The sequence below is a fragment of the Mauremys mutica genome, unplaced genomic scaffold, assembly GCF_020497125.1.
Source record: "Mauremys mutica isolate MM-2020 ecotype Southern unplaced genomic scaffold, ASM2049712v1 Super-Scaffold_100084, whole genome shotgun sequence".
Taxonomy (NCBI): domain Eukaryota; kingdom Metazoa; phylum Chordata; order Testudines; family Geoemydidae; genus Mauremys; species Mauremys mutica.
In genome coordinates this window covers 1228893-1240702 of record NW_025423260.1, presented here as the reverse complement: position 1 = coordinate 1240702, position 11810 = coordinate 1228893, and positions in this window count along the sequence as shown.

Here is an 11810-nt window from a genome sequence, read left to right as displayed (position 1 = left end):
TTATCACCCAACACGACAGCAGGTGGCGCCATACACCCAACTAAGCTACCTGAGTGCTTTACCTGAGCCACTCAATGAGAGAGAGAAGACAACAGCCAATTTCCCAGCAATAAGTGATAGCAAGCAGATCAAAGCAGATTACTTATATAACCAAAAACTCAAACTAAGCCTAACATACTATCTGGATAGAATTTGAATTAGCAATTTCTCACCCTGACTGATGATAGAAGCAGTCCACCAAGTTTCCATACGCAACCTAGAAATCCCTTTACCCTGGGACCAGCACTTCCCCCACTTCAGTCTTTGTTGCTCAGGTGCTGCCAGGAGTTCTCTTGTGTGTGGGGAATGAGGCCAAGAGATGATGTCACACCCCACCTTATGTAGCTTTTCTATAGGGCAGGAACCATTTGTTCCAAACTCAGTTCCCAGTCCGGTTTGTGGAAAAATACAGGTACCAAAATGAAGTTCATTGTCATGTGGTCTGGTCACATGCCCTAGAGTGCCCTGCTGAGTCATAGTAACCATGACTCATAGGCTGGCTGAAACGTTCACAGGAGGGCTAAGCTCTTCCACAGTCCATTGTCTTTGTTGATGAGCCATCAGCACTGTCTGGCTTCTTCATTGTTGTACCTGAAAGGCTCGTTGTGGGTGTTACCCAGAGTAAGCACATTTGAAAGACAGATAGAGAGTCAATATCCATAACTTCAGATACAAACATGATCCATGCACACAGGTAGGATAATCGTATTCAGCAAATCATAACTTTTCCGATGACACCGCACATGACTCATCTTGTACAAAATGCCTCATGTCCTAATCATATTATAATCCTGCCACTATGCTGAATATGGGCTGTAGTGTCAGATAGCTCCTAATGTCAAGGCACAGGGGTTGGGAATGGAACTTGCCCTCTTTGTGGAACAGAAAATAACCCTCCAGCCAGGGCTGGGAAAACTTCCCAGACTCCCAGTGCTGGAGCCTGAACCTACTGACACTTCATTAGTTACCCCCACCCCCGATCTTTGTGGCAACTGCAAACGTTATCGGTGATGATTTTATATTCTCTTCCAGGTCATGGATAAGAATGTTAAATAGCACAGGGCCAAGATCCAATCCTTACGGGAACCCCCTAGAAAGAAATCCACTCAACCATGGTTCCCTATTTAAAATCCCAGTTTTTAATCAATTTAATGTATGCCGTGTGTATTTTGTACATTCTAGTCAAAATATTGTGCTGAAGCAACTCAAATGCCTACGTATATTACATCAGTACTATTAGCTGCAACCAAACTTTTGATCTCATCCAATAAGGATATCCACTTAGTTTGATAGAATCTATTGTGTCTAAACCTTTTTAATGGATACTAATTACATTACTCTCCTTTCTTTATCAATGAAATCCAGTATCGGCTGCTCCATTCTTTTGCCCAGTATCGATTTCAGACTGACACACTTGTAATTAGCTGCGTCATCTCTTTTATACTTTTAAAAATATTGGCACAGCATTAGCTTTATTCCAGTCTTCTGGAATTTCCCAAGTGTTCCAAGTCCTAATTAAAATCACCATTAACAGTCCACCACGCTCCTCCAGCAGGTCTTTCAAAACTCTAGTTATCTGGACCCACTGGTTTAAACACATCTAACTTGAATAGCTGCTGTTTAACGTCCTCGTGAGTTATTGTTGAAATGGAAAGACTGTCAGCGTCAACATCTTATGATATGAGTTACATCATCTGTTTTTCTCCAAATCCAGGAGAGAAATATTTATGAACACTTTTACCTCTTCTCCATGATTGTTGATAATTCTGCCATTTCCATCTAGTAATTTATCACTACCATTGTTAGGATTAATTTTGTACTTAATATACTTTTTAAAACCTCCTTCTTATTTTCATTGGTTGATCATTGATTTCTGTTAGCGTCCCTTACCAACTTTCTACAATTCTGACCTTCTAACTTAGATTCTAACTTCCCCTTTCTAAAATATATTTTATTTGGAGAGTGTTGGGATTCCTACCAGGGAGCTACCAGCAGGGTCCAGAGACAGCCCAGTCTCCTATATTAAGCTCTGGCTAGTAGCAATGTGATGACCCTGCCTCCGTCTGTCAGCTGGGAGACACAAAGGTTCTCTCTTTCTATCCTCTGATGCCTCCTGGATGCTCTAGGCAAGGTGGGGTGGGACTCTGTTAACATGTGCCTCGCGGAGCTTCCATTTACCTGGTGCTGCTGTTCTGTGAACAGTGGGGCTGTGAGTGGGGCAGCAGGTCCTGAGTGTTGGACTCTTTCTCTTTCAGGGGCCGGTGACCTTCGAGGAGGTGGCTGTGTATTTCACCACGGAAGAGGGGGCTCTGCTGGACCCTACTCAGAGAGCCCTCTACAGGGATGTCATGCAGGAGAACTATGAGACGGTGACCTCGCTGGGTAAGGAGTCCTGTCCCCTGGGTTATTAGAAGCTGTAGGGTCTCCAAAGAACCTGAGTAGTGATAACTTTATACCTTTATTTGTCACACAAGTTTTGACAAGTTTCCTTGCCCTCTCCCACCCACTAGTATCATTTTTGTCATGTGCCTTTTTGGTGCTGTCAGTCATTTTAAAATTGCATTGTATGTGTCCTTATTGGATACATTAATAACTGCAGCTTTCATGCCTTTTCCTCATTTTAAGAGGAAAATACGTCACCTGTAGAATTCTAAATTGAGTAAATGGGTGTATGACTCATGCATGGCTTGTGTGACAGTCAGATGAGCTCTTCTTTTGATAGGAGAGCGTATAATGTTGCCATTCAGGACCCCATGGGTGAAGGGAGAACAGAGCTGTGGGAGGGGAGGAGAAGGGGGGAGTAGATAATTCTGGGGTGCCAGGACATGGGGAGGGTGTGTGCAGGGTTAGAGCTAAGAAGCAGCAGGGAGGGGTGAGGTAGTGAGAGACGTAGAGGGAACACAGGAAGCTCCCAAGGTGCCGGGAGGTGGTGCTGGCTGAGAGTAATGGGAAGAAGTGGAGAGGAGTGTGGAGGAAGGGCACTGAGGAAGTGGCTCATTCTCAGGTGCTGAAGCTAAGTGGCCTGTCCTTGTGGAAGAGTGGGACCCCTTGGGGGTCTAGTGCACTCAAGGGGCACCTCCCAAGGACTGTTTAAAAGCCAGGGCATTGCAGAGATCCTATGGATCCATGACAGTGCCAGAGGTTCAGCCTTATGGGGGAAAAGATATAAAACAAGAAAAGGATCTAAATGTGTATTTACCATCACCCCCTCATCAGTCCTCAGGGGAATCCCTGATCAGTTCCAAAGTGTATTAAAACCTTCCTTAAAGGCTCACCTCTTGGTTATCAGGTCATGTCCATTTGTTAGAGGGTTTTCCCTTCACCCTCCCACTTCCCTGGTTCTTGTCACGCAGACAGCAAGCAGCAAAAGACCAGAAGTCTGAAGCACAGATAATGCGATGTTTATTGAGGTTATTTCCAAGCAAGAATATTCCACTGCCCTAATGAACTTACACCTAGAAAAAATAATTATGCAGCAGACAGAAACAATTAGAACCAAACTGATTAACAAAGTAAAAGTGGTGGCCATAAAGATAAAACAATACAGAAATGAGTGTTTCACAACCACAAGCATTGAGAAGGGATTTCTTGCCAGACAGGCTGCTGTCAAACTAAATTTTCTTGAACCATCTTAAGATCTGTTTCTTTATCTGGTGGTGATGGGCACTATCAGGACAGGATCGTCTTCCTAACAGCCCAATATCACCTTATTTCAGTGTGACGGGTTTGGGGTGTGAGGATGTGACCCTTCGCTTCCCAGCTTATGGCTGCCCCTGCTGCTTAGCCAAAGGCCTTAGCCTAAGAACAAGGCCTCAGACTGTCACAGTGAGAGAAGGCCCAGACTCAGGCGGACTGAGATTTTGATTCTTAGCTAGTTACAGGGGTATAAAGACAAAGGGATAAAAATACCCCTAAGTTCTTAAAGTCTAGGCTTTACAGGGAGGCCTGAATATCTCTATTCTAACAGTGGGTTCTACCCCTTCCCCCGTTCTGTGTCTGTCTTGTCTATTTAGATCAGGGGTCGGCAACCTTTCAGCAGTGCTGTGCCGAGTCTTCATTTATTCGCTCTAATTTAAGGTTCCGTGTGCCAGTAACACATTTTAACGTTTTTAGAAGGTCTCTTTCTATAAGTCTATAATATAGAACTAAACTATTGTTGTATGTAAAGTAAATAAGGTTTTAAAAATGTTTAAGAAGCTTAATTTAAAATTAAATTAAAATGCAGAGCCCCTCCTCGGACCAGGGGCCAGGACCCAGGCAGTGTGAGTGCCACTGAAAATCAGCTCGCTGCCGCAGGTTGCCTACCCCGATTTAGATTGTAAATTCTTCAGGGCATGGGCCATCTACTATTCTCTGTTTGCACTTTGCCTAGCACAATGGGGACCCACTGTTAGTTGGTCCTTAGGCACTAAGGTAATTATTACAATTTATTATAATAATAACTCTCCTGCCACTTTGAGCCAAGGAAGATGGCCTTGGGATGTGTAGCCTTATTTGGGGTGTGTGAGTAATGTTGATTTGATTTATCAACTTAATTTAATGTGTATTGTAATTATTTTAATTAATTAATAATAATACTTAATCATTTATGTTAATTAATATGGGTTTAGGCTCGCCAATTTGTTTGATCAGAAGATAAAAGTTCGTGTTTCGAATTGGGTTCCACAGAACTGATAAAAGGACCTTCGGGGGTATGACAGGAAGCTCACACGGAGACAGATATAGTCATAACGACTTTTTATTAAACTCAGTGAAATGTAAAACAGGTAGAATTACAGAGTTACAATTGTATTACTGTTATTCAGGAGATACATATGATGATACAATATTATGTGCTGCAAACTTTGGTTAATATTCACACCCTGTTTTGATACACTGGTGTTGGTCTCGCCTCTGGCGGTTCTGGTTTCACAGCTCTTGCAAGGGAAACTAATGTAAAGAGCTCTCAACGCTACTTTGGAATTTACTTTTTAGCTCAACTAAATAATCTAATACACAAACTAAAATAAAGTTTAGAGAGACCAAGCTTAGCCGAGTCCCTTTTGAACGTAAAGTTTGAAAAGAAAATAAATGTGGCCTATTAACTGGTTAATAGCTGTCGTAGATGGATAGCATGAATACGTAGTTGAAGTTGGTGAAGTGTAGAGAAGAAGGAGGAGGTCGAGGTGCGGGTAAAAAGAGGTAGGTTACCTCTTTTTATAGAAATAAATGCCGGAAATCCTTCCTCTTATGCCCAAATTTCAGTCTTCCCCCATAGAAATGTTAGGGTACGCTTACTCCATAGGCTAGTATGTATATGCGTATGGATGGCAGGTGTCTGCACACTTGTGGGGTACTTGTTAAGTGTGTGAGTACAACTTTGAAAAATCCCCTTTGCTATTCTTCATTGTCTGTTGGTCTAGGTAAAGGGTCTTAAACATAAGCGTAGGCACTTTATTTGGGTATAGGAAAAACAGTTCCTTTTCTGGATGAAAGGGCACAGGATATAGCTATGGTAACTTTGCTTTAGCTTAAAATGCAGATTTTTTGCCAGTAGGTTTCTTGCATTACAGCCAAACATAGATTTATTAATTCATATTAAAAATATCACAATACTGTACTTATAAGAAAAGAGATATTGATGCAGGCAAGCAGATGAATCCTGAGGGCTACAGATGTTACTGCCTAAAAATGAGATGGGGTTAAAACTATGGAATATTCTTTGTGACAAGTATCCCACAACTTCCACTGACGTCCCTTGTTTTCTTTGCCTGGAATAGGGTTTCCAGTTTCCAAACCTGATGTGATCTCGCAGCTGGAACGAGGGGAAGAGCCATGGGTCCCGGACCTCCAGGGCTCTGAGAAAGAAGTGGTCCCGAGAGCTGCCTTTGCAGGTGAGGAATCAGTTAAACAACTCAACAACTGCTTAGGAATGCAGGAAACATTTGGGCTGCCCTACAAAGACTCCGTGAGCGCTTCAAGTTCAGGATTGTTCCCTGCAGATGTGCAATCATTATGGCAGATGTCACTCATGGCTTTCCTCCTATTCTGACTGACAACTGGCAGCAGGTCCCTCCCTGATCTCACTTTCCCCTGAGAGTTATGGTGCAATGAGGACCCAGAACTGATGCCTTCCTCTCTTCTCTGTGGAAGGGTTTGGGGAAAATCAGCTCCTGATAGGTTTGATCTCTCCCACATATATTTTGGTTTGATCACCCCTTTTTCCATTCCTCTCTCTGAGATTTCCTTTTTCTCAGTCACAGGGAGTGACCTATGTCTGGATTCTCTCTGTCTCCCATCCGGCGATGGGCTGGTGAGTGAGAACGAGGAGGAGAAACCCCAGCAGGAAGACACTGTGTAAGTAGATCCACATTGGATGTTATCAGGAAGATCCAAAGGGAATGTTTCCAGGAGTTGTGCAGTCCCAGAAAACACAAAAGCCTGTGAGACTCAGCAGAGGCCAGAGGAAAACTACAGTAGCGACTCAACCCTTATTCCATGCAACAGAATCAACTTGGAAGAGAGACGCTACATGTGCCATGAGTGCGGGAAAAGCTTCAATCGGCGCTCAAACCTTATCGCACATCAGAGAATCCACACTGGGGAGACGCCCTACACGTGTTCTGAGTGCGGGAAAAGCTTCGGGCAGAGCTCTCACCTTATCACACATCAGAGAATCCACACAGGGGAGACGCCCTACATGTGCCATGAGAGTGGGAAAAGCTTCAAGCGGAGCTCAAACCTTATCACACATCAGAGAATCCACACAGGGGAGAAGCCCTTCATGTGCTCTGAGTGCGGGAAAAGCTTTGGGTGGAGCTCTCACCTTATTAGACATCACAAAATCCACATGAGAGAGAACTGTAATAAATCCCTTGACTAGGGCTGGCCAAAGTTTTGTTTTTTTAATTACATTTGCTAATTCCCACATAGTGATTTTTGCACCATGTTCACCAAGGTCTCTCAGCTCCACCAGATCAGTTGCCGCCTTCTGCCTTTTGCAGCTCACCCTTCTTTGGGGTCAGTCCTGTGATCTTTTCTATCACCTCCTTTCCTTTGAGTCGAAGGAGTGTGTGTCCCTCCTGCCAGGAATCTTCATCAGCTCCAGGTGGGGGAGAGGTTTGATCCCAACAAGCTACACTGAGGCAAAAAGTACCTGTGCCTGACATCCACTAGGACTGTACATGGCGTTGGCTGCTCAAGTTAGTGATCTTAATGTAAACATTTGTAGTGCAGATGCAGCCCAGGTGCAGGGGTTGGCATTAGCTTTCCCCTTGACCTGACCCAAACTCCATCACTTTCCCTAGTCTTAACAAACCCTGAGCATCACGGTTATACTGTTCCCCCATTTCACAGCAACTGTTAGTCATCGAGTTCTCCCTTGGGGAACAAATTGTTTCATTCCCAGTTGCTCTGATGTTGCTTCAGGTTGTGCTGGGGAGCAGATATTTTTATTATCATTTTCCACACTTAAAATATATTGAACTATAACAAAGAGCAGGAACAGGGCAGGGATAGGGAAAAATGTCATTTCCCCCATTGTAACAACAGACGTAGTTAGGGTAAGTCAGAGGGATTCCCTTATTCCCCATCACCATCCTCCTTCAATCCGTGCTAGAGCCTAAGAATCCTTTTCCTTTCCCCCGTTGTGGGATGGGAGACGTCCCAAAGTGCTCCCTGTGCTATAGCACATGGCTAAGCTCAGAGAATAAACCCCCAATAGCCCCTGAGCTTTGCTTTTTGAATTCTCTGTTTCCGATTACTTCAAGCCTGGGCACTGTGATTATTTACCAGTTTCTCTAGCACTGTTCCTACCACTTTTTCTGTAACATTTTTTGTTTTTTATGGGACAGGGTTGTTGTTCCTTTGCCTAACCCCAAGCTGGAAGGCCAGGGGGTCTGTTTTCTCTGGCCCCTCCCCACAGACAAATCTGACAAGGTTGCACCTGCCAGGAGCAAACAAAAAGCCCCACCGGTCACACACACAAAGCAGATAGACACACACAAGACAGAGAAGAAACTGAATTATTTGAGCTATCAACATTTCCACTTTCCCACAGCCATGTTAGTTCTGAAGGTTGTTTTAATTTGTTTATTTTCTTGGAACCAGAAATGGGGAAAGAGACACTGGAGTCAGTGGAATTACAGCAGGAAGGGATAAGTCTCATGATTTGTCACTAACCAAAGGCTTTTTAAACAGAGCGATAATGTTACTGAATGGTCTGGCTAACCCTGCAGTTAGAAACAATCAGCTCTACGGGTGGTAAATTTACAGAGGCTCTGCTGCTGATCATGAAATAGAAGCACATTGCCTTTAAACAGCTGCTATTTCAATGCCTCTGAAAGTACAGAAAACAATGATCTATGTTAAAGGAACGTTGCCATTTCTCAGAGCCCCAATTTCTATTGTGTGTGTACAGGAAGGTTTGAATGTGTAGCAGGTAGTTTAGTAAAGCTTAGCTATTTTATGTGTGTAACAGGCTCCTGCCCACCTCCAGCAGAGGTTTCAATCACATACAATGGCAACTTACCGAATGTCACACACATTAGTCCATCCCTCCCCATATTCAGTCTCTGACCGGAATGTTCGAATGAGGCAGAGAACTGGGAAAGTATCGCAGTAGGAATACATTAACAAGTGGGATTAATCAGAGCTGGGCTGCAGACAGAGCCTGTTCTACAGCTGGTGAAGTGACAGGGACACACTCCCGCTAGTGCCGGCTCTGAAATAACAGCAGAAGCAGATCGAAGAGAATGAGCTCATGGGCAGCTGCCCTGTCAGTGCATCACTCACCTGGCAGGTGTTACACAAAACACAGCACTTCCCCCCACTGCCACCACTTCATTATACTGGCCATGGGGCTGTTTGTCCTGCAGGACTTTGATCTCTCCGAGTAGTCCGTGGTGATTCATAACAGAGCCATTGGGGAGCAGGAGTCATCCCAATGGAAATCTCTGCACTTCTTTCTCAGTGTTACCTTCTTAGCCCTGGCTTTGGAGGTGACATTAGCCTTATCCTGTCTTGATTTTAGGTAGGATTGTGATCACCTTCTGGGGCTTGGCAGCTTAGAACTTTTGAGGGCTTTTCTCTGCCTTTTTGGTCCCCGCTGCAGTCAGTACATTCTAGACATGGGCATGGTGACCTCCCTGGGGATCTTGACAGCTTTAGCCAGCTTCTTGGTGGCTATTTTCCTGCTCAGAGCCACTGTCTTCTTCTCATGCCTTGTCCTGGGGGCCCAGCTGCTGGTTGAATGGAAAGGAGCCGAAGTGCTGGTGACTTTAGCCCGCACCAAGTGGCCTTTGCTCGTCAGACTCCTGAACCCCAACTGGATGTGGTTCTTGTTCTTCTGCACAGCACAGCCCTGGAGAAGAGGGATCTGCAAATGTACATTCATATGATCCCTTTGTTTAATTGATGAAAACATAAACTAGACACTTAGAGGCTTGGAACTGATTTCAGCTGATGGACAGGTGTGCTAGGTTTTTATGCATTTGGACAGTGAAATGTTGAGTGTTTACATTCATTTCAAGCATCCCCGTATAGTGGAGCTCCTGAACATAATGGACAATGGAAATGAAAATGTTTTCCCTTTTTTCAAAAATAAAAATAAAATAATAAGACCTTATTAGAGGGCACTTGGATTTGAAGCAGGGACCACTTGATCTGCAGTCAAACACTCTACCACTGAGCTATACCCCCCTGAGAGCAGATGCTTTCCCCATTGTAGCTGAAGCACATCAGTGATTCCAGTAGCAGGGGCAGGCTCTCTCTGGGGCACAGAGATTTTTCGGGGAGTTGGTGGCTCCTTTCTTTCCTCACCCTGGAGTAAACTGAGCTTTTTACTCCATGGTACATGTTTTATGGACTAACAGCAGCAGCTTGAAGAAAGAGGAGAGTGAGTATTTCACTCTCAGGGCCGAAGGGGGTCACGTCCCCTCTGTCTGACCGTTGCCATTGCAGGAGCAAAGGTTTCAATGGAATTGAATGCCCTGGCTCAGACTAGAGACACAGAAAGGTAACAGCAAAGGAAATTGTGTCTGTATGTGAAACTGAGGAGGGACATGAAACGCCCACAGGGTGGCGCAATGCCCTAAGCTAAGGCAGGAGGGTGAAGGAATGGGGCTGAGGAATGACTGAAGTGGACTCACCTGGGATTGATATGCCATTTGTTTGTGTCGGGCAGTGAGAAATGTGACATTAATTCAGATGCAGGGTTGAGGCTTCTTTAGCTGCTTGTAGAACGTGAACTTGATTTCCCTGAAGGGAGAAAGGGAAAGTCTGGGGTGGCCTTTAGTCCCTGGCTGGAGCAGTGTATAAAAAAGGCTCCAGAGACGCAGCTGGCAATTACAGGCCACTAAGGCTAACGTCAGTACCAGGCACATTGGGTGGAATTGTAGAGCCCAATGATTAGACTCATAGCTAACCAGGATTTGCTGGGTGTATCTATTGGGTTTCCGGGAAACGGGGTGGGCGGAAGCCCGCCCAATGCTAATGGATCCCCCCCTCAGCCTAAGGGGAGGATCCACAGGGCCTCAGAAACCCACTAATTGCGGGGGACAACTAATAAAATAACAGGGACAGGAGTGCAGTCAAAGGGTCATAAGAAGGGAGCCTGATGGGGACACCGAGCAGAGAACCCCGGACAGCGCCCACTGCTCCTCGAAGGCGTCAAGGGAGCCAGCGGACGCCGCCCAGAGGAACTCCTCCCGGAGACGTGAACGGACTAAGGACCGGAAATAATTCCCAACTCGCAGAAGTCTCCATTGGCCAACCGCCTCTCCCTGGTCACGTAGATGGCCATTTTAGCCAGGGCGAGGAGGAGGTTGACCAGGAGGTCCCGCGACTTTGTGGGGCCAGGGATAGGGAGTGCATGGAGAAGGAAGTAGGGGGAAAAGTGCAGCCAGAAATGCAATAGGATATTGGTGAGGAGCCGGTATAGGGGCTGCAGCCTGGCGCACTCTAAATAAATGTGCGCCAGGGTCTCCACTTTGTTGGGTGTAGCGGGGTGGTCCCCTGCTCCTGCCCTGCGGGGCTTGAAGCAGCCCAGGAGAGAGCTGGGGCTGGGGCAAGGAGCCTGGGCTGATTGGGGGAAGCAGGCTCAGCTGTGGCCATGCTCCAGTCAGGCCCAGCTGGCCCCTAGAAGAGGCAGTGAGCCAGGAGCCCAGTCAGTCTCCCTCTGTTTGTAGCGAGAGAAGGGCCTGGCTGCAAGGACCTAAGCAAGACACCTAGATTGGGAGCAGGGCTGGGGAAGGGCCAGAGGAGCTGGGAGCTCTGGCCTGGAAAGCCCCAGGCTGCAGGCCTGACTATAGGCTGAATAGGTGCAGGGCTGCAATGGGGCAGCCCAGGGGGAAGCAGAGGCGGCAGGTCCAACCCCTTTGCCTGTGATGAGTGGCTCATACTGCAGTCTGCCCCAGTGAACGGGGGCTGGATGGAGACTGGGCAGTAGCCAAGACTGAGGTGAAGTGGGGATAGTGGGTGGGGGTTCCCCTGGGAGGGGGAGACCCAGAACTGTGGGGGTACTGCCAGGGTAAAAGGGGCACTGGGGTCCTGGGACGGACAGGGGGCCAGCTGCGGTAAGGCAGATCACTGGCCTGCAGAGTGTGCTCTGATGGCTGGAGAGCTAATTCCCAAGACGACCAGCAGGAGGTGCCGCTGGGTGAGTCTGCCCCTGCTTACATTGGGGAAGAATGAACATGGTTTTTGTAAAGGAAAATCATGCCTCACGAATCTACTATAATTCTTTGACGGAGTCAACAAGCATGTGGATAAAGGTGATCCCGTGGATATAGTAT